Source organism: Mauremys reevesii, linkage group 4, assembly GCF_016161935.1.
Source record: "Mauremys reevesii isolate NIE-2019 linkage group 4, ASM1616193v1, whole genome shotgun sequence".
NCBI lineage: Eukaryota > Metazoa > Chordata > Testudines > Geoemydidae > Mauremys > Mauremys reevesii.
The window spans coordinates 57,962,362-57,985,838 of NC_052626.1; positions in this window are offsets into that span (position 1 = coordinate 57,962,362).

Sequence of the window (23,477 nt, forward strand, 5' to 3'; positions counted from 1 at the left end):
TCTCTAACATCTGAAGCATGTTCCTTTAGCACTTAGGGCCCAATGCTGCATCCTTACTCACACTGAACATTACTCTGCAAATAGTCCTGTTGAACTCAGCAGGATTACGCATGGACAGGGAGGCAGAATTAGGCCCTCAGTGAAGCTACAGGATAAACCATAGACTGCTGCTTCCAAAAGGATGAAATAGGATGGTGAGTAAAGTTTTCAAAAGCACCTAAGTGTTTTAGGAGCCTAGGATTATCATCAAAAGTGACATAGGTATTTTGGAGCCAAAGTTCTATTGACTTTCGATGAGAGTTAAGCCTCAAAGTGCTGAAGTCATTTTTGAAAATGAGAGTGAGGATCCTAAATCACTAAATCAAAAGTGATGTCATCATTTAGGAGCTTAAGTCTCATTGGAAGTCAAAAGAAATTAGACTCCTGGGTATGCATGTCACTTTTGAAAATGCGACTCAGGTGCTTTCCAAATTTTTACCCTTTATTTATCGTGTTGCCCACTTTTCACCACCCTTGTCTATATACATTTTTATCTGATTGTCTTGCCACATTAACAAGAGTATACTAATTTGCCAAGGTCAAATTGAAAATAGCACAAAGGTCTTCTGGCAAGGCCACATAAAAGTTACAAAAATTGATATGGTCTAACTCACACATGCAATTCTTACTCATGCAGGTCAGTGCATTGAAGTCACAAGGTGAAGATTATGCAGGATCAGGTTCTAAAAGATTTACCGTATTTGGAGAAATCCATTCCAGCACAGAGCTGAAATGGACAGGGATCTTTTGGCTCTAGATGTGTCAGGGCTATCTAGAGCAGCAGTGATTGTGTTTTTTACCTGTAAGCAGAACCTGTTAAAAAAAATCTGAAAAGTTATTTTAAGTAGGTTCGTTTTTCAGTAATGACCAAGAGTCACTAGCATCTGAGCGCTGTTGGGTCTGGTAAATAAGTCAATAATCTTAGGTCAGCTACTAGCAGACAGGTCTCTGTTTTACATACAAAAACCCCACCCTGTACAGCATGCTTGTAGGCAATTTTAATTAAGACATTGAATGGGCCTAGAAGTGGTCCCTACAAGGACAGGTTAGGCACATCCCTGGCCATTGCTATATCTCTTCTGTGGATTAACAGCATTCAGTTTCTGGGATTTTTATGGAGCCTTTTCATAAATCCTTTTTTTTTTAAATGGCTTCAGAAGTCATCTCCATGCTACACTCTAAGTGCTACACACACCAGTCTCTTATTGTCAAATATACACTAACATATCCACTCTGATAACATTGATATAAAAAAAACAGGAGTAGCTTCTGATGCCTCAAATTACAGAGAATTCTTCCTCTTCTCTTGAGTCACGTAGCTAGCTGCAGTGCATGATCTAGATCAGTACAAGGTAGCAAACTATCCTCTACCTCACCCACCCAAGTTCTAATCTTCAACATTAAATGGATTAAAACCGGTGTGTTTCCAGTGGGGGTATTGCATGGATCAGTTCTTGGCCCTATGCTATTTAACACTTTTATCAGTGACCTGGAAGAAAACAAAATAATCATTGATAAAGTTAGCAGATGACACAAAAATTGGGGGAGTGGTAAATACGAAGAGGACAGTTCACTGTATCAGAGTGATCTGGACCACATTGTAAATTGGGCTCAAGCAAATAATATGCATGTTAATACAGCTAAATGTAAATATATACACCTAGGAACAAAGACTGTAGGCCGTGCTTACAGGATGGAGGACTCTGTCCTGGGAAGATATGACTTTGAAAAAGATTTAGGGGTCGTGATAGATAATCAGCTGAACATGAGATCCCAATGTAACTCTGTGGCCAAAAGAGCTAATGTGATCCTGGGATGCATAAACAGGGGAATCTCATATAGGTGTAAAGAGGTTATTTTACCTCTCTATTTGGCACTAGCATGCCTACTGCTGGAATACTGTGTTCAGTTCTAGTGCCCACAGTTCAAGAAGTATCTTGATAAATTGGAGAGGGTTCAGAGAGGAGCCATGAGAATGATTAAATGACTAGAAATCATATATAGTGATAAATACATTAAGTGCTATAAGTCTAACCTAAGAAAGAGAAGGTTAAGGGATGAATTAACTACAGTTTATCAGTATCTACAGGGGAAACAAATATTTCATAATAGACTTTTCAGTCTAGAAGGGAAAGTTGTAACATGATCCAGTAGCTGGAAGTTGAAGCTTGATAAACTGAGACTGGAAAAAAAGACATAAATGTTTTAACAATGAGTGTAATTAACCACTGGAAAAAGTTATGAACGGTCATGGTGGATTTTCCATCACTGACAATTTTTAAATCAAGATTGGATGTGTTTCTATAAAATATGCTGGAGGAATTATTTTGGGGAAGTCTTCTGGCATGTGTTATACATACAGGAGGTCAGACTAGATGATCACAATGGTCCCTTCTGGCCTGGGAATCGCTGAACCATTTCTTTTTAATGATCTAAAATGAGCATCCATCTAGATTTATAAAAGACAGCTGCCATGTGGACAAGGATTTGGGAATGACAACCTACAGATGGTGTGGTTTATGAAAGATTGATCATATGATGTGACAATCATTGAGAGCATGAATCTTACTACATCTAAATGAAAGGGCTTATTGTACTTGAGGTGCTAAATTTCAAGAATTCCACCATTCCCATCCTCTCAAAAGTCCATGCACTGAAAGTCTCTGAATCACAAAAGATACATAAGCAGATATAAGCTGTTTTGAAAATGCCAAATTTGATACACTTAATGACACAGCTCAGTTTGTTGATGTGTGTGTGAAATCAAAAATTGATCCAAGTTTGAATATAATTAATGGCTTTGGAAGAAAGAGGTGGGAGGGACAATAGGAAGGAATGAGAAGCGTGGAGTTCATTTTTCTACTTTGGGCTATTACCAATAGAAAATGTCATTTCCACAGCACCATCTTGACTCCCCCTATTTATTATTTGAATAAAGTTCTTTAGCAGCCTCTTGCTTTGCAGTTCAGCTTAGGCAGGCTGACTTATGTTTTTGCTGGACAATTTATCAGATAACTCAGTCCATAAAACTAGATCTGCCATTTTAATGTTCCACCAAGACTATGCCAGAAGCTCAGGTAATAAAACCACATACTATCAAGGTAAAAATCAATGGAAACAAATGTGGTTTCACACCCAGACATTACATTCCTTCAGCCTACTTGCTGATCCGTACCCTGCCGTGGTGTTTTCAAGCCCACTCGTCTCCTTCACACATTTCTAACTGTTAAAACATAGCAGAAATCCATTTCCTCCCATTTGTTTTCCTTAATACCAGTCTTTTCACAAACACTGAATTGTCTGTCCTCACTTTCTACACAATCCTTGCTCGCTGTATGGACATTGAACTCAATGGGCCCAATTCTTCTGTGGCAGTTGAGGGCACGCGGCATTTCGCAGGACTGGGCTCAATAGGAGTTTTTCCTAAATAAAGATTAAATGAGTTCAGGATTTGACTCAGTTATAAAAATGCTTGATATCATTCATACTCTACTGGCTGTACTTGTCTATCTTTTTAGTGATATTTCAAAAAGCAAAACAAGTTATGACTGCTGCACATAATTTGACTGAATTTTATATTGTAACCAGAACTATAAAGTAGCATATCTTCCTGTGCAATAGAGGAAATGAGTTGGAAAATGTTTAGCATGGATTGAGTCACATTTTCTAGGACTGGAGCAAGCCAGATTGTGATCTTACTTTGTGCAGTGTGGTGCTGATTCCTTCGCAAAATCATTCACAGAGCAGGTCTGAGGGATGAGAGAAGTGTGGCTGGTAGAATGTGGTGCCCTCTTGGCATGACAGCTGAAGCAATTCAGGACATTCTCTTCTCTTGGGAAAGATGGGAGCAGCCAGAGCCCCATGGTAGCAGAGGAGATGTGAATGGTAGGAATTTCCTGGTGCAGCAAAGGGTGAAGGATATTGAAGGACATTCTCTTCATATAGCTGTTTTTACTTTTCTTTTAGAAGCCTGTAAGACTAGCCATTAATCAGTAAACACAGAGATTATTGGGTCCAGCATAGCCGCAATGGCAATGCTTATATTTGACTAGAGCAAGTCTGAGTTTATATAAATTCTGAACCTGCATGAAGTTTATCTGTGTAAAGATGAGCTCTGAAGTTCATTTGCTAAAGCTGTTGTGTGTGAGTGTTTGTGGTGTGTGTGTGAGAGAGAGAACACAGCCCCTTACACAGTGAGCATACCACCAGTGCGCTTGGCCTGGTCATGTATCTGAAGCAATGGAAAGGCATGTTACATATGACAAAGTCACTGGTGATAAAAACTGGGAAGGAAATAAGAAATCCATAGATTCTGATTATGGAAGCTGAGGATCAGGTACAAGACTGTGGCTGTCTCACTTTACACTCTTCTTTGTGATGTTATGATAATTCTGAAGAGGTAGAGCTGGTTTAATTTTAGAATACCGTATCCCTGGGTTGGGGAAGGGTCTCTCTCCCTCTCTCTGGAAGCTGAAACTGTTTTTTAGAGTGGTTCCAAAGAAAGCAGGTATTTTTCTTGAAGGGTTGAATTTCAGATCTGTCATTTGGGCTAAAGGCAGACAGCCTGATTTTTGGAAGCATGGAGCACCCAGCTCCCATTGACTTGAAATGGAGTTGTGGGTGCTCAACACCCCTGAAAAAACACAACTTTTTTCCCTCTAGCCACTCTGCTCTGAATGACACTATTACTGTAGTGCAAAACTGACAGATGTGTGTGTCTCACCATAAAAAAGAAAATTTGCCTACAAGTACCCCACAGTCATGTCCAACTGGATCATAGGGAAAATCTGTGCCATGTTGGATAGGATTCTGTACCAAATACTGATTTCTTCAATGGCAATCAATGTCAGGAACAGCCCTGAGAACAGAGGGTGAAATCTTGATTATATTGAAATCAATGGCAAAATCCCATAGTCTTCAATGGGCCCAGGATTTCACCCAAAGTTCTTAGAGAATTTAACTTTATATGGTGGCGTTATCCAATTATTGAATTATTTTTGAGACAAATCGCCTTACACTGTTCTAATATATTGGATACGAGAGCATAGTTATCTCCTGGACTCATAGTATTCAATATCAAAGTTCACCAAGCCAGACCCAATCCTAGCCTGGCCTCCAGTTATTTTCCCTTACAGTCCAGATTACCATCAGAGCAAAACAAGACCTCTTTCCATATACAAGTGACTCTCACAAATCTGAGACATCCTCTCCATGAAATATTAAGCAGGCTCAGATGCACAGGAACTGTCTACTATTCTTTGCTTATACATCACCTACCACAATGAGGCCCTGATTATGATTGGGGCCTCTAGGCAACACTATAATACAAATAATAAATATTAATGAGAAGATGATATCTGTGTTATAGGCAATGAGGTTTGCTCTTACAAAGACAGGGAAATGTAATAACACTTCCTACCATTTACAATCTACAACTTCTTTCCACATTGAAACATTTGTATCAATCTTTAACACACTTTGTTCTGTGCATGTGAATGTTCTGTTTCCTATAGTAATTTGTCACTGTACTTCAGTGGGTCACAACTGAGAATACCAAATTTAGGACAAACTGCTGAGCAATAGAGTAGGCACATCCCAAAATGTTGGTGGTTATTCTTCTATAAGATATACCTCACCAGCAACAAAAGTAAACTTCTGTCTCACCACACTGGCTAATAAGAAGTCAGAAATGCAGCCTCCGTAGGTATTCCAGACCCAGATTCAACATCCAGACACTAGACTTAATGATGAGCAGTTATTTAAAACCAGTTTTGTCAACCAAAGGGTTCTTCTGATCCCAAAGGACCAGCCACATACCCAGGTCAATATATAACTCAGATCGTACCCAGTAATCACACTGTTGCCAATCTTTTAGTATCTAATATCTAACCATTTATTTATAAGAGAAGAGAAAGAGGTGAGTTACAATTGGTTAACGAATCAAATAGATACAATAATTGCAAAGTTCTTGTATCAGGTTTGAAGCAGTGATGGCATAAACTGCTGGCTTGTTAAGTCTCTGGTTGCTTCCAAAAGATTGGAAGATCCTCAGTCCTTTGGTTAGAATGCTCCCATTAGTATAAGTCCATAGTCCAGAGATCAGAGCAGGAAAGAGGCAAAATTGAGTTGTTTCAATGTGCCTTTTACAGCTTCTGCTAGGGAAACCCATTGTCTCAGTTTGTGGAAAATTACAGGCACAAGATGGAGTTTGGAGTCACACGAGCAAGTCACATATCCATGCATGTTTTGATGAGTCATAGCAGAGGCCATTACTCATACTCTAGTTAGAACATTCACATGGAAGTCCATCAGGTGTGGCTCGGCTTCTTACATGGTCCACTATGTTCATTAATGGGTCATCAACTTGAATACTCTATTCACAATGTGTTGACCAGACTGGATGCAAATTACCCTGTGGGTGTTACCACAAGAGCAAACACATTTGAAATACAGGTACATAGTCAATATTCATAACTTCAGATACAAAAATGATATACATACAAATTGGATAATCATATTCAGCAAATCATAACTTTTTCGTTGGCACCTTACATGACATACTTTGTACAATATTTATTGCAATTATATAACAGTGGTAGCAACAATGATCTATATGGTCAGATTTTAATCATATAACATCACATAGCTGTTTATATTGTCTCTGGTTACATTTTCTGCTGGCTTTCCAAAGAAGAGCATGGATGCTGGCAAAGGTGTCCTCTGCTCTAGGAAGCCTGAGATCTAAGGACTAATTACAAGGGGCATGCATGGGGATATCCTTTGGAGCCCACTTCACTGCACAGGAGCAGCATGTACTCCCAACTGCAGCATATGAACCAGCCATCAGAAAAAGCTGACATCCCCTCCTTGCTAAAGACAGTGCCCTCTTTGGATCATTATGTGGGACCAACTTGATTGCTGGAGCATTCTCCCAGTATTTCTTGGAACTCTAGGGAGAGATCCTGATCCACTGTTCACACAAGGGGATAGAATCTGGCTATTCTCTCTTTTCACCTTGTCCACCAGGACAGCAGAAGGAAAGGTCTAGCCCTCAGTAGTTAGCTTCCACATCCACCTTGCCTTCTGTTCAAAAGCAGAACCACAAAGTCGACATTGCTTCAGGCTTTTCAGTGCCAGAATTTTCTATTGAAAGTAAAGTTTTCATTGTTTTTAGCCTCTGCTTGAACAGTAAAACAGGTTATATTTGGAAAAGAAAAACTGTTGCTTGGTGTATTTTTCCCTTCTCATCCTGAAGACACTGTTAGTAAATCAAATGGGAAAAGAGTTATCAAAAGGAAATAGACTTTTGATTGAAAAAAGAATGTTGCAAACCCACATTTCATATGTAAATTACATTTTAATGGCATCTACTGTAGCACCATATCTAGACTTAGCAATTTTCTTATAAAGTATAAAACATACTAGTTTCAGGGCTGAAAACAGATACCAATATTTTATTTGAGTCTGAATATATCATATAACGTTTCAGTGTGTAACTGGAAAAAATTATGTAGGCATGCATTCACACATTTTCAAATACATCTGTTTACACATTTTTGCCATAGCACAGAAGAGAAAGGAATAGATGTTTACTTATTCCATACACAATTTGCACTTAAGCTCAAATGTTCAAATGGAGCTATTTAAATTTCACCTGAAACATGTATGCATATATCCGATTGTGCATGAAAACCCCATACTTGCATATGTAAACAGGGATTTACATGCATAAATAGATGCATGCACAGAGTTTGTGGAAGCAATTTATGAGAGACGTGAAAATTTGGGCCTTAATGATTTCAAGGTAGCTTGAGGCTGGAAGGAAGGCAGAACCCATATACATTCATTTTGTGTGTGTTTGTGGAGGTGGGAAGAGGGTTGGGTGTAAGAACTAAACACTTGACTCAGCCTTTGTGAGACACCACGAGGATGAGGTTATAGTTGCTCACATGTATTCTGGCAACACAGGGATTTCACCTCTGGCTCATCTCTATTATGTGTGGAAGGGAGAAATCTAAAATGCTGCAGCTGTGAACTGGAGTTAGAGAATAACATTGATGGTCATTACTGAATTGACCTATGTGACTTCTGGAGTTTATTCACTGCCTAACTATTCATTCCTTTTCCTGTTTAGGTTTCATTATGCTAACCTACAGGAAAGGTATGGAAAGAGCAGACAGTAAAATATAAAATGTAGCTCCCAGTCCTTGTGTCACTACCGTAAACAGAAAAGCAGCTATATTTTTGGTTTTATGAGAGATTTGTTCATAACAATCTATTTTCACCATATATGCATATAACAACTCTTATTAAGAAATTTTGAGCACATGTGAAAGAAACTAGGGTCCCAACCTAAGAAACAAACACTTCTGTACTTTGCTGTTAGTAGACCTATGAGGATAGCAGTCTATGAGCTCATAAAAGAAGAAATTTAAAAACAGAGGGTCAACAGACTCTCAGTCTTTCCTGTTTCCTGCCTAAAAGCTCTCCTATAGGGGCTAACCATTGCCCCTAACTGATTTCCTGGCTTGCTGTAACCTAATTCCTTTGCTCACTCTAGCTGTCATATAAGCTGATGGAGCGGGTTCTCCCACTGGAGTTCTCCCTTGCTTGGTTCTGCACTCCTATGCCAAACTAAACTTTCGTATAGCCTTTCTCAATTTTCCTTACTACTCTCAGTGTTTAGTGAACCCATGAATGCTTGGCGGAGCAACCACTAATTTGACCCCAATTACATTAATATGTAGGCTTGAAAAATTAATGGCTAGTGGGCTGTTTACCTGTTCTTCACCTATTTTTCTCTTTTAGAAGCCTGCCAAGGGTCTGTCATGGACTAAGCTGCTTAGAAGCTGATTTACTGATCAGCAGCTTCTGTTTGGTTCTTCACCATATGCAGGTGATAGAGCCACAAAGTAAGAAAATTAAAATGTTAAAAGTCAAGAATCTTCTTAAAAAAAACAGTCCAGCTCAGTAGTGACCAACAGTTTAGGCCAGCTAATGGCTGTTCAATATCCTTTGTGAAAATAGATGGATGGACAAAATCCAATTCCTAGGTAATACCCTCTACCTACAAACACACACATAACATATTAGTTGGTATGCTCAGCAAGGAGGCCAAGCATTCTATGTGCCTGTAGAATGAACTACCCTTTTATTTGCAGATGTGGTTTCCTCCACAGCAGGGTTTGGACAAACTGTCAGCGCCGTATAAGAAGCTTGCACTGCCACTGTTCATATCATATTTGTGCAGTGTTTTGATCAGGGCCAGCTCCAGGCACCAGCATTCCAAGCAGGTGCTTGGGGCAGCAATCCGCAAGGGGCAGCAGTCCGTGTGTTTTTGCTGCCCCAAGCAGCGCGCCGAATTGCCTCTGCGGAGGGCGGGGGCAGTCCGCATGCCATTAGGGCAGCACGTACGTTTCCACAGTGGCAGCAATTCGGCGGCAGCTTCTGTGTTCAGCTGTCTGCGGCAGCACATCTTCTATCTTCCAGTTGAAGACAGAAGCTGCCACCGAATTGCCGCCGCCGCGGAAACGCACATGCCACCCTAACAGCACACGGACTGCCCCCGCTGTCTGTGGCGGCAATTTGGCGCACTGCTTGGGGCGGCAAAAACAGTAGAGCCGGCCCTGGTTTTGATACAGAATTTCAAATTTGAGGGCTGGCAGTCAAGTACTTTTCACAATTGACTAAATTTACTTTTATTTTTAAAAAAAATCCTTGTAGACTTCCCCTTCCCTGTGGATTTTTTCTGCCAGAGACTTGACCTGGGCCCATAATATATTACATTTCTTAATTTATACAATTAATTTTTTTCATAAATTATAGTGAGGAAACTGTTGTATTTGTCAGTTTAAAAAAATGTTTTTCTTTCACTTTTTAGAAACAGCTTTAGTCCAACATAATTATACCTAGTACTTTCATATGTACATTTTTAAATAAAGCTCCTATACATATGGAGATACTCTGGAATTCAATGGTGTCTCAAATTTTATGTTCAGATAGTATCACACAAACAAATGTCACACAGGTACCAAAACATGAAAAATCATTTTGTGGGTTATCACAGTCACTTGGTACATCTCCAGCTGTAACAAAAATTAGGAAGCAATCCAGCCAATTAATTTGAATAAAAAACTTTCATAGAGATGATTCATTTCCACAAATGCAACATTAGAATACAAACAAAAACAGACCCATGACTATCTCCACATTGCACATGCATATGTACAGATGTGAACGAAATGACAATGTACAGAGACTAATTCTCTTATCAAGATGGCCGTTGTATTCCCATATGTGTACTCCCATACTGACTACTCTGTTAGTGTGCTCAGTATCCTATGGATTGGCAAGATCATCCCAACAAACACTCGAACAAAATAGCCCAGGTTATAGCCGTGAAGAGGCTATTCCTACCTGCAGGAGTAGTGGAACTAGGTATTCTGGGGGTTAGGCAGCACACCCTGGCTTGAAGTAATAATAGCAACCAAATGCATGGCTTCCATCATATAAAGCATTTACAGTTTCATTCAATAGCTTTCAGCACCTCCACCATAAAAGCTATTCCATAGCTCCTATCTATCTGTTTTGCCAAGGCTGAGAAGAGAGATCATAGGAAACGCAAAATCATTACTGGACCCCCAGACCTGGAAAAGGGTGTGGGTTGAGTGAATGGTCAGAGACTGGCCAGTGTGTTAACTGGGGCTGAAAGGTTGGCAGGGAAACACACAAAAAAGCATGTTGCGAGCAGGACAGTATGTTTCTCCCAGAGATGGAGTTTAGTTGGGCCCAGGGGAATTTACACCTTAATCTTTTCTTGCCAGCTTGCGTAAATAAGAGCCATGTATATATAGCTTTTATTATTTTTACCCTTGGCTCCATGGGCTTTGTAGCTTTAGGGGAATAAATAAACAACACTTTCTTTGAAATGCTGTTTTTGAGTCTCTTTAACCAACTCGCTGGTCACAGGTTCCCAGAGTGAAACAGTGCCTGGGACCTGTGACAAGTGCCTGGGGCCTGTCTCATTAGCGTGTTTGGGAAACAGAAGGGCTGCAGGCCAGAAATCCCTTCTAAGGTGGTTGGACTATATGATTCCACCCAGAGTGAGGTGCAGGAAGCCAGGCCTGTCAACTCAGGGGTCCACTTGAGAGAGGGACTAAAAGGGGGGAGTTTGATGCACAATTCATCGTGACAACCTCATTGCCAGAATTGTTTACTATGGTCCAGTTTTAGGGCTAATCATTTATGGCCCTGCAAGCCCACTGATGCAAAGGGACTGCAGAGGTGTCATCACAGGCATGTCATGTTGGTTGACGTCAACACTGGTGCTGACACAGAAAAAGGAAAATCCATCCTAGATTGAATTTTCAGAGCTGGCAGTTAGGGAAAAAAACTTGTAAACTGAGCAGTATTGGTCCACAAATCAATGCAAGATAATACTACCTCACAATGCCATTTTACAGTTATTTTTCAGAGTAGAACCATGTGTTAAAGTATTAGAGACTTATAGAGCCTGAAGCTGAAAGGTGTTGAGCACCTTCACCTCTGTTGAAATCACTGAGAATTAAGTACCTCAGAGAAAGACTTAGTACCTTACAGAATGTGGTCTTATATTTTTATACAGGAAACAGATTGCTGTTAGTCTGAGCAGCTACTAACAGACTTTGTATTACTTACCATAACACTCCCTGGTTATCCAAAAAAATGAAATGATCATATTGAGCCAACTGTATTACAGCTTGAGTGCAAGGATTCAGAGTGCAGGGATTTGCAGGTGCCATTACAGGATGGAGTTCACAAGCTGAGATGGGTCCGGTTGGTGACCATTTGGATTAGGAGTTTTGAAGGCAATAGTCTATCAGAACATAAAGTTTTATAGTAGTAACAGCAGAGCACAGAGATGTAAAGAGGGAGAACACATGTCCTGCTTTGAGCAGGAGGGGGTTGGACTTTAGATGACCTCCTGAGGTCCCTTCCAACTCTGATATTTTATTATCTCTGTACTGTAGCAACAACTTGAGAGTGTGCCCTGTTAACTCAGTAACAGCAGTTGTATTCTGGGCTTATCAACTCCTGGGCCTTCAGTTACAGGATTTATTTCCTACAAAACCTCAGCCTGTGGCCTCAGTGTCTATTTAGCTCAGAACATGGTTATTAAGTTGTAAGCAGAGAGAACTCTTCAGTTACCTTTTAAATACAAAACACCAATACAATACATAGGATCAGACGCTGATCTGACTTTAGCCATACTGAATAGTTCACAGGTAGTCCTAATTAAGTAGTACACCTTGAGGAGTGAGGTACTACTCAGTGTGTGCAAGGGTAGCACAATCAGGCTGTAAAGAACAAGTAAGTGAAAGAAATGATGATTTGCAGACTGAACAACTGTGATAGAATAGTTTATTACCTGCACTCTAAGTTAGGTTGACTGTTTGCAGTAACTGAGCATGTTTTTGTGAAAAGGTGTAGTTTGGTTTTGACTCTGACCCCTCCCCCAGAAATATCTTCTTTTAAAAATGATCGCCCACTCGTCTGGATTGCAGTGGGGAATTCATAAAGGAAAACACCACCTATGGAGAACTGAAAAACTAAAAATTACCCTCTTTGTTTTTTGTTATTGTTGTTTTTAAATGCATTTAGTATCTTTTTCTGAGTGAATTAACTGAAAGCCTATGTGACTTCTCTTTTGCTTTGGGGTGAATTTGGCGTCCATTAGAGTGCTTACTACCTAAACCCAAATGTATCCAGTTACTTACTTTGACAAATGGCTATACCACCTAATTTGTTTTCCTGACTGTACACACTTAAACACTAGCTCTCTGAGTAGAATGCTGGCCTTGTGCCATTTACTCATGTAAAGGCACCAAGACTTTGGGAAATAAATAATCCTAATGATTTTATCAGGCATCCTATGTTACAGCATGTTGAAACCTACAAAAGGAAACTAGATTAATGAGGTTTTTTTTAGCTGGCTGTTTTGAAAATAATGGCAGCGTGAGCCAAGTAAAACGAAGGTCCCATCTGAGAAGACTACATTGATGTAGCCTGTATAGCTGACAACATAGAGCCACTGTTCTGCATAACAAGGCCTTCAGCAAATTACAGCTAACTTATTCCCTCAGAAAATACTGCCCTTTTACGCAACTGGAGAGCCAGGGTTCAACCCTCTGCCTGGCTGCTTTATGCCACTCAGGCAGTGCAAAGTGGCCAGAAAGCTGCTCTAGAAGGTAGCCAGGCCACAAATGGTCACATTACTCCTTGTCCTGCAATAACAGCAGTCAAACAAACAGTAGGTAATAGCCCAGGAGCTAACTTTAAGACTACATCAGACTTTCTTTGGCAATTAAATAATTATGCAAAATACAAGCACATTTTGATACAAAATTCAGTTTGCATTTTCATATAAAACCAATCTAGTCAGCTTAAATACCATAAGAGCTAAGTTACAGTAGTGTAATTCCACTGACTCCAGTTTAAGCGTGACTAGAATCTGACACAGAGAATACAAAACAAAAAAAGAGACAGAGAGGCAGACCCAGGACATTAAAAAAAAAAAAAGAGGATAGCATCACCTTAAGTGTCCTAAATATAGTGAAGGGCCCATTGAAACCTCATGAAAAACTTTAAAAACAATCTTTTCAGAGACAACTGGGCTTATCCGTATTTTCTGCATCTCTTCCCCATTCTACTTTAAAAAAATCTGCATAAGAACAGGATCTGAGAAATTCATCTGTGTGCATTGCTTCTCTTTTAACTGATGTCATAATCCTATGATGACATCATTATTTTTACTGCAATTATTAGTAAATCACAAAGTCTATGGCCTGATTCTTATCTTACTTCTACCAGCTTTGCACAATTGACTTCAGGAATAACTCCACTGTTTTACACTGGTGTACGACAAAACAGTATTGGTAATGTACATTAAGGCAAGCGTGCATTGATGCAGGATGGGGAAACTTAGTGTGCCAATGTCTGTGCCTGTATCTATTCATCCAGGAGTATTTTCATCCTGACACTTCATTCACTTTAAAAAACACAAATAAAAACCTTTATGTAGTTTTAATTCCAGAAAAAAATTCACTAAGTACCACCCTAAAGCTATTTTTGAAAAGTATTTTCTATTCTTTTGCCAGCGAAAGCCTCGGATTCCCAGAGAGACCATGCGAAGAGTTAGAGAGCTAAATTCTGTTTCAGTTACATCAGTGTAAATACAAAATAACTCTGATAAAGTACATTGAATAACACCAGATTTATGCTGGTATAGCTGAGAAAAGAATTTGCTCCATAATCTCTAAGGAGAGCTAAGAAAAAGGTGATACATAAAGCATAGAGATTCATCCAAAAAAAGCTGTTGCAAACTGGGAAATAGCCGTATTATTTTTATGAATATGTTGAGGGTTGTAACAGTGAGGCCCATTGATGCCAATGGGCAAAGGATTCACTGTAATTTACAAGCAACTCCGTATTAGACCTGACAAACTCACTGCACCACTTTCATGGTATTTACGCATGAAGGGGAGCATGTGCCGTCTCTGCTGAAAGCTTGTAGCTTATTGATACTCAAAATCATTGTGTGTGTATGGGTAAGATTTAAGGAATAATATAACTATATTGAAAACGATGGCTTATGATCTTGGAGTAAAACTTAGGCACCAGGAAGTCATATCTCTGTGATGGCCCATTTAGCTGGGAGGGAGTTTACCCCTCTCTAGTGAGCCGGTGATGTAATATAAGGTTCAGTTGTCTGCCCTTGCTCCATCCCAGAACTGTCAATGGAAAACCACCAAAGACAACTGCAAATGATTTGAAGGTAAAAAGGAACATCATAACAGACTGGGAATCACCCTACCTGTCAATGAAAACAAAAGACTGATTCAGTATATCCCAGGGTCGAGAAAGATACTCTGCAGCCTTTCACTGAGGTGAGGTGACAGTTTGTCGAGTGGGGGAGTTTCATGACAGATTGGATTCTGGTTTCTGAGAAGCCAGCCAGTTCTGCAACAAACTGAATTTTGGGATGGAGGGTAGGGAACCTACTTTATTAGATAGGAAAGGTAACTATTCATAAGTGTGGGTTCTAGTTCATATTTTATTATTTTGTTTTGTATTATAACCATTGGTTTCCATCACTCTCAAGTGGAATCTCCATTCTTAAATAAACCTTCTTTTGCTTTATTATAAGTGCTTACTGGTGCTGTGCATCATACAGCAGTTGGGACTTAAGGCAAAGCTAGTAAGCTGGGGTACTCTGCTCCTTTGGGAGCAGAGATTCTGGGATTTCTGTGAGTAGCCAGTGCCAGGGGCTGGGTAGCACAGAGGAATGCTCTAAGGGGACTTGCGTACACCTCATGTTAACCTACAAGGCAAAGATAGGGTACTATAGGCCAAAGTAGAGTCCCTGAATGGCTGAAAGGCTGGTGGTGTTGGGAAGCTAACCGTCAGCTACCACAGGCAGGACTCCCTACTCACAGTCCTGGGTACCCCAAGAACCATCACTCTTTGTGTTTGGTTACAATAGGTCACTTGCTATGGGGTTAGATCAAAATGGGTCATTAAAGAAGCCAAGCAGGAAAGGTAAAACAACGACACAGAAAAGAGGAAACAATGAAAACACTGTTTGAAGTACTGCCTGTCTAGAATGGATTACGTCTCCTAAGGCTAAAGCCTGGGATCAAGGGGCATCCTAAACCTCAAAAACCTCTCAGAAAGGGAGGTGGGTGAGCTCCAAGAGGCTGTCCAGGGTGTGTCAGTGAATAGGGGATGTCTGCTTCTCCCTGCCAAAGGTGGTGTTAGCAGGGCTGAGGGGAACTTACAAAGGTGTAAATATTACCTACGTATGGAGGCCTTTTATTGTTGCTACTCTCTGCTCCTTATGAAAAAATAATGCTTTGTTTTGAAAACACTGTTTCCGGAGCATGGTTAACGTATATAGGATATTGTTAGCCTTTTTCCAGAGGGTATAGCTGGAGAGTCTTGCCCGCATGCTCGGGGTTCAGCTGACCGCCATATTTGGGGTCGGGAAGGAATTTTCCTCCAGGGTAGATTGGCAGTGGCCCTGGAGGTTTTTCGCCTTCCTCCGAAGCATGGGGCAGGGGTCGCTTGCTTAAGGAGTGGGTGGATTGGCTTATGTGGCCTGCATCTTGCAGGAGGTCAGACTAGATGATCATAATGGTCCCTTCTGATCTTGAATTCTATGATTCTATGATTCTATGTATACAGCCACAGGGTCCCAAAGGGAAACTATTACTGGTGTCAAAGCAAGTTGAGTCTGTATTGTTAATGTGGTTGGGAACCAGGGGGGGCTACAGCCCAGAGATCCTGTCTCAAACTTGTAGGACCATGTTGTTTCACCCAGCAAGGTGCAGGAAGCCAAGTTTGTGATCTACACTCCAGGGGGACTGAAGGGGTCTAAGGCATAGTTCATTCTGTAGCCATGACAGGTGGGACTTATGGAGTTCTCTGAAAATGGTCATATTCTGGATTAGACTCATCTCATCTGGAAATTGTTCCAGAAATGAATCCCCTTGATTGAGGATTGAGGTGATTTACTTACACCTCTATATGTTTTGTTGTGAGCTTCATAAACTTCATTTCATCAGAGGCATGCTCCTACCTTGTTCTGTCATAGATAGAGATGTAGCCAATGATATAGCAGGGTTTGACTTGTTGATGCCTTTGAAGCCCAGGTCCAAGACCATGAACTGGCAATGGAAGAGGATTGGGAGCTTGTGGAGAGATCAGAGCACAGGGAATGATTTATGTGTGGGAGGAGAAGATAGTAGGTTGCTGCACTGTGCATGTCAGAGGCTCTGTATTGCTTCCACTCTCAGACCAAATACTGTTCAGTGAATTACAGCAATCCAGACTGGAACCTGATGCTTGGTGTATTAGTAGAATGCCTCATGTTGATGTTAATAGAATCTGGGGAGGGGTCAGGTACTCAGGGCCAGATTTTTAAAGGTATTTAGATGCTTAACTCCCATTGATTTAAATATGAATTAGGTGCCTAAATACATTTAAAAATTTGGCTCTGAAGAAACCCTAAGCACTGAGTTGAGAATATACCTTTTAAAGTCATGAACAAGAACAAATGGAAATACCAATCATATGTTTTTTGCAAGAAACTAACAGAATAAATGACCTTACCCTGGAGATCTTTAAAACAAAACAAAAAAACCCAGTTCTCATTTCATTTCCGTCAATTTGACTATTTTCATACATATATACATATTTTCCCCACACTAATACAGATAAAATTCATTCTTTTAATGCATAATCCTTTCACTAACACTAAGTATTTAATGATGCAACTTAATGAAACTGCACAGAAAAAAATAATTGGGTATACAGCATGGATGTTATAAAGCCAGTTACAGTATGCATGTGACTTCAATGATTTGCCTGAGTATTTAAACCGGAGCGGCCCTTTTTAGGATTAGTTAACATCCTAGGGAAAGGGGAAATCTTATCAATAAAGATCCTCTCATGAATTGACTCTTTTCCCTACTTTCCCTGTGACATTCCCCAGTGCTCATCTCAGACTAATTTCTTTCTGTAGACCCATCACAGAATATTTGTTGGGCTCCTATAATTAGAGGACCACTGACTGGTAAAATTCAGTCATTTATTCAAAGAGAGAACAATTTGTGTTATACCTACCATTTCTCCCTTAGGGAAACATTGATTAGAAAAGGCTGCTTTGTTAGCCAACCTTAACTATACAATATAAACAAGGTAATCAATTTATGTTGTCCTTTTAGTGTATGCAATTAGTACACACTTAACATAATAAAGTGGTAGAACAGTCTGTATAAATAGCTGATGGATTGGTGGATAAGTACGAGATGATATCTTTATTAAACATATATGCAGTAGTTATATGTGCACCTTTTCCCGCTCCCAATGATTCAATTACCTAACAGTATAGAGCACTACTCTATTTCAGTATTCTAATGTAGGTACAATAGATAAGTAGCAGTGTTGACAGTTGAGTATCTATCAGTTGAGTGACTCTATATCTGTGGCCAAGATGATGTATTACTTATGGAAGCATCACCACTGAATTACTCTCGATTCCCATAAATACATGCACTATACTATATTGCCTATAGCAATATCACCTGAAGCTGTGATCTCATCACATCTCAGACTAAGCAGTGGCAGGTGTAGGGAATACTTAGAAGAAAGATTTCCAAATAAAACCACGATACTGCAGGAAGAGATACGGTTGACTCAGGCCTGGTCTACACTCAGGGTGGGGGGGGAAGGACAGAAGGGGAATCAATCTAAGTTACGCAACTTCAGCTACGTGAATAACGTAGCTGAAGTCGACATACTTAGATCTACTTACCACGGTGTCTTCACTACGGTAGGTCGACTGCTGACGCTCCCCCGTCAACTCCGCTTACACTTCTCACTTCAGTGGAGTACTGGAGTCAACTGGAGAGCACTTGGCATTTGATTTATCACATCTTCACTTGACACAATAAATCAACCTCTGCTGGATCGATCCCTCCAGAGGTAAGTATAGACATGCCCTCAGTGACCAGCACTCTTTCCTTTGAGGCACTACTGAACTGATGTATTGTGCTAGCAGGAAGCCTCATTGCTGGAGGACACATGAAGCCTCATTTCTAAGGACACAGGAAGCCATGCACCTGGTCAAATTATACTTAAGGAGCCCATGGCACTTTGCTCAAGAGCAGGATTAGCAACCCTGGTCATGGCTAAATTACAATCTAAATGTCTCCAGCAATTTCAGTTAGGGAAGTCAGTCTCCTCCCTTTTTAAAAATCAATAGTATTAATGGTGCAGAATGCTTGCTGTGTTCCACACCAGAGGTAGCTGCGCTGGAATAGGTAGTAAAGTTAGATTTGTGTAAACAGCCTGTAAATCACATTAAGATGGGTCTCGCTGAAAGATGGAATATATTAGATATGATTAATTAAAAATATACAAAACATTCCAGAATTAGCCACAAATGGGTATGTTTTACTACTGGAAGGCCTAATGTCCTGACCTGACCATATTTCAGTGATCTATGCAGCCATATCAAGGAGAGACCTATGTAAGCATTCATGGTGAGAAGGCAATTTATTCCCCACAACTCCTGTCTCCATCAGCTCTATACTAATGAGAGAAGAAATGCAACAAAGAGAAATGCTGTTCAAGGTGAAATAAAAATCACCTCTTACTGTTAAGTGCAGTATTTTTGGCTGGGTACAAGTAACCTTAATGAATTAGATAAGGGCACATTGAAAATGTACCTGAGTAAAAGCATCTATTCAATTCAAAAGAAGGCAATTGTGAGCTTGTGTCTATGGCCAAAAAGCTAATGTGTAAAGCACATTGTGAATCAGAACAGTTCTGTGCTATACACGGAATGTAAAAAATGCAGCTTACAACTGTGTTAAATTCTTGAGGTATCCAAAAAGATCATTCTAAGCAGAAGCAGTGTTACAGCATCAATAAGAGCCTGTACTGAGCTGATACATCAGCTGAATGACTCAGCAGTCATGTCATTCCATATTAGATGTGCTATCTACTGCAGAAGAGAAAAATCTTTTCAGGTAAATCAGACTGCACTTGTCTCAAATAACCTTCCTTTACTTTTCTGGTATGTCTACTAGAAACTTGACCTCAGCCAGTCAGCAAAGGGACAAAACATCTAGGAGGATTGTTCAGACAACTCACTGTAGTAATGACTGCCATGTAAAATCCTAATGTGGTGTTGTATCAAGCAGGCAAGGTACTAACAAGCTTCAACAGGACTTTATTTTTACAGTGGAAACCTCTTTACCAACCTGCTGCTGCACCCTCTGTAACTCTCACTCTGCCTCCTCAACTCCTCCCCTCTCCTTCCTGTTTCCTCTCCTTTCAGACTCCCAACAGCCAGTGCTCCCAATTCTAATAATTACAAGCACATCTAACCACCACATGTGGGTAGTGGGAGGCTTGTAACCTGGTCATAAAAATTTGCTCTACAATGAAATTTTCCAGAGAAGCCTTCTGACTGGAAGTTAAATCATTTCCACATTATAAATAATAATAAGATGAATTGAGTATATTTAAGCTATACGAATTTGAATGTTAAGTGGCTAGTTCAGGGGATTGGTAATAGGATGTAGAGCTTGTCACCATTATGTTAATAGTTCAAATGTACACAAATCTGGTACAAAGGAAATGTTGATACTGTATGAGAACAGTTTGTTGGCCTCTGTAGAATGAGTTCAGAGGTTACTGTTCAGTTCTCAGTGGGCACATGTTGCTGTGAGGATGCATTATCACCTCAATGATAAAAGAAAGGGGAAATATTATAGGAATACTTCCCAGCTAGAAGGGAGAGAGATGCAGCATTTGACTTTCAAATTGCCATTTAGGGCTGGAACTACTTGTCTCTGACAAATTTAAAGGGCTAGCTACAAGAAACACATGCTGGGAAAGATTCCCATAAAAGTGTGATTCTACAGTAGGAGTTTCAGTACTGACCAGCACACAGTCTTAAAGAAAGATAACTTTGGGCAAGGAATTGAATTCTCCCCTCTCTGAGGACAAGACATTTGGTTGCAAGATAACCCCAGGTTTTCAAGCTATAAACTGGTGTTCGAAATAGCGGTGTCCTTTGGCTGATACAGTATTATGTTTCTCTAATAAAAAGCAAGGCACAATTATGATATCAGCTCCTGCCATGCATCTAGTGTACCACCGCTAATGCAAGCAGTCCCTACCAGTACAACATTTTGTGACTACTCATTAAATCTTTAAAACCACTTTGTGTTGAGTGTGTTCTCACCCTGATGGTGATCACTTTCTACAGATATTATCACAAACCTCTTTATTGGCAGGAGTATTTGAAGAAAGAGGATTTAAAGTGAATTTGAGCAAGTGTTCAGAAAACATGGATTCTGAATATGTAAACTTGAGTACTTACATTTGAAATCTGATTTTTAAGGGTTACAATCATCCAGTTAGGGAATACAGCTATACCATGTGGCTTATGTATCCAAGCAACACAACTCATCATTCAAGCCTTGACTCAGGCAGGCAAGTCTAATTTGAATTTAATGGGTTTGAGTTCCCTGAGGGTGTTGTCTGGAAAAGAAGTGCGAAATTAAGAGCTTAGTCGTGTAGATTTGATTGTAGCTCTGAACACTAAAATTACATTGAAATTTACCAGATTGCACTTATCTGAGGATAATATATTTGTACATCTTCTGGGAAAATTTCTACTGCCTGTGCAGAGAGGCAGTCAGACTAGACTAGATGATCATAGTGGTTTGTTCTGGCCTTAGCGTCTATGAATCTATTTTGAAACCAAAACGCTTTGTGAATCTTTCACAGAAATATAATTACTCTATGTTCTTCAGTGGTTCTAATATGGAAATGGACAAGCCTATTCTTTGCCAACAGCTCAGCAATCCTAAACCTTCATTTGGCTGCATAACAGTTAGAATTTGTTCTTATATATTAATTTCCAAGCATCTCACATAGCTGCAGAGGAGTTTTTGTCAGCAAGTTATTTAACTTTAACTCTGAAGAGCACTTTTGAATACAATATGTGCTCATAACACTAATCATAAAAAGGTGTATTATAAAATACAGCTGACATGAGGGCTCATTGTTTGGCATGCAAAGTGCTTTAATTCAGTAGATGAAACTAATCGGAAATATTTGACTACTATCTTTTATATGCTTGCCTACATAATCAAAAAACAAACAATTAGAGGATATTGTGTCTCAGATAAAACCAGACTTATTTTCACTTCCTTTCTTTGTAAACATTCACATTTGTGACTAACTACAGCTTCATTACTCTCAAAGGTATACTTTTGACGTCTCTTACCTAAAAACATAGTCATGAAGCTTCTGAAAGGTCAGCCAAGGGGAGACAAACTAGGAAAGACAGAATCCACCACATACAAATTCCTAATCTGTTGCAGGAAGTATGAGGTGAGGGAGGGTATGAAATTAACAAAAAACACAGCTAATGTGTTTTTCATGTCATATTGCAAACTACAAAAGATACAAAATGTTTGCAGACAAAAGGCAATGCTCATGGAAGAAATGATTCGGTTACAATGAAAATAAAACAATTCTGGGAAAGTAATAAAACCTTTTGCCAAACAAAGGAGTAATAAATAACCCCACATAAAGAGAAGAATACTATTCAAAGAATGTCAATGGGAAAATTAAAATTGTGATGCCCATTATTAAAATTGTTCTCATGTAAAAAAGTGTCTGCCATAATCTCATATTCATAACATTATCTATTTATTTAGTACTGATTATTGGAAGATAAAGGATACATAGGATTGTGCTTACGAAAATTGTGTGCTTCTAAAGCATCCACAAACAGATAGTCAGGAACACAAAGACTAGATTTGCATGCACAAATGTTCATTTTCCTATATAAATGTTTGAGGTTTTTGTATAAACAAAACATAGTCCTCTACATCCTTATGGGTTGATCTCTTGTGATCCACTTTTCAAAATCTGGCCTGATTTTGTAACCTATTTATATTGTCTTCAAATACCCCTGCTATCCCATCAAATCACAAGGGTCAGCTAGAACTCAGGGAACCTTGGTTCAGATCCCAGCAAGACTGATCCAATCCTCTGACCCTTGTGTGGTGGAAATATGGGGTTCTATGCTTCCTTTCATACGTGGGTATTTTAGATGCAACATTTAAAATAATAGAGGACCTGTTTCTTCTGTGCTGACTTTGATGTTTCCTTGGCATTTTAAAATTAGCAATTTCTCCAGTTTTGTCTTATGCTGTTAATATTCCCCATAGTTGTACAGTATTGCTTTGTACTGGTTGGTTGTCATCCAATGGAGCAGTTTGCATGCAGATACTAATTCTGCAAAAGGATCCCCAATTCCTGATGCTTTCATCCATGTAACATTCTATTATTTTTGTTGATGTCATCAATAGAACATCATGCAGAAGGAATGGTTTGCGCCTGAGAATCTCTTTGCAGGATCAGGGCCATAGTAATGTGCTGAAGGAAGTTTGTGAAGAAAGTTGTGTTATAAATGTAAATTATTCCCTGAGACTGATTTTTGTTGGTTTGTTTCTCTCCTTGTATTCAAATTCACTCTTAAGTTTGTTCCAGGTTCTCCAAGACTCAACCACTTCCTATCATTAGGAGCATAGATGACCATTTTGTAATCTGAAAACCACGGCTCTTCTATTGCCCTTTCCCATAATCTCAAAAGGCAAAGAACATAGTGGCTGCAGTTGGATATAGTGTCTTCTCCTGTACTCTCTACCAAGCAAAATTCGCATTCACAGTGCTTACTAGAACTCAGTGTCACAGAGCTAAGCCTTTCATGGCCGAGCACATGGAAGAATTTTTCTCAAGAACTTTTTCTTCCCAAAAAAGATGTTATGTAAACAAACTTGCCCTGGAATGTTTGGCAGGAATGCATATAG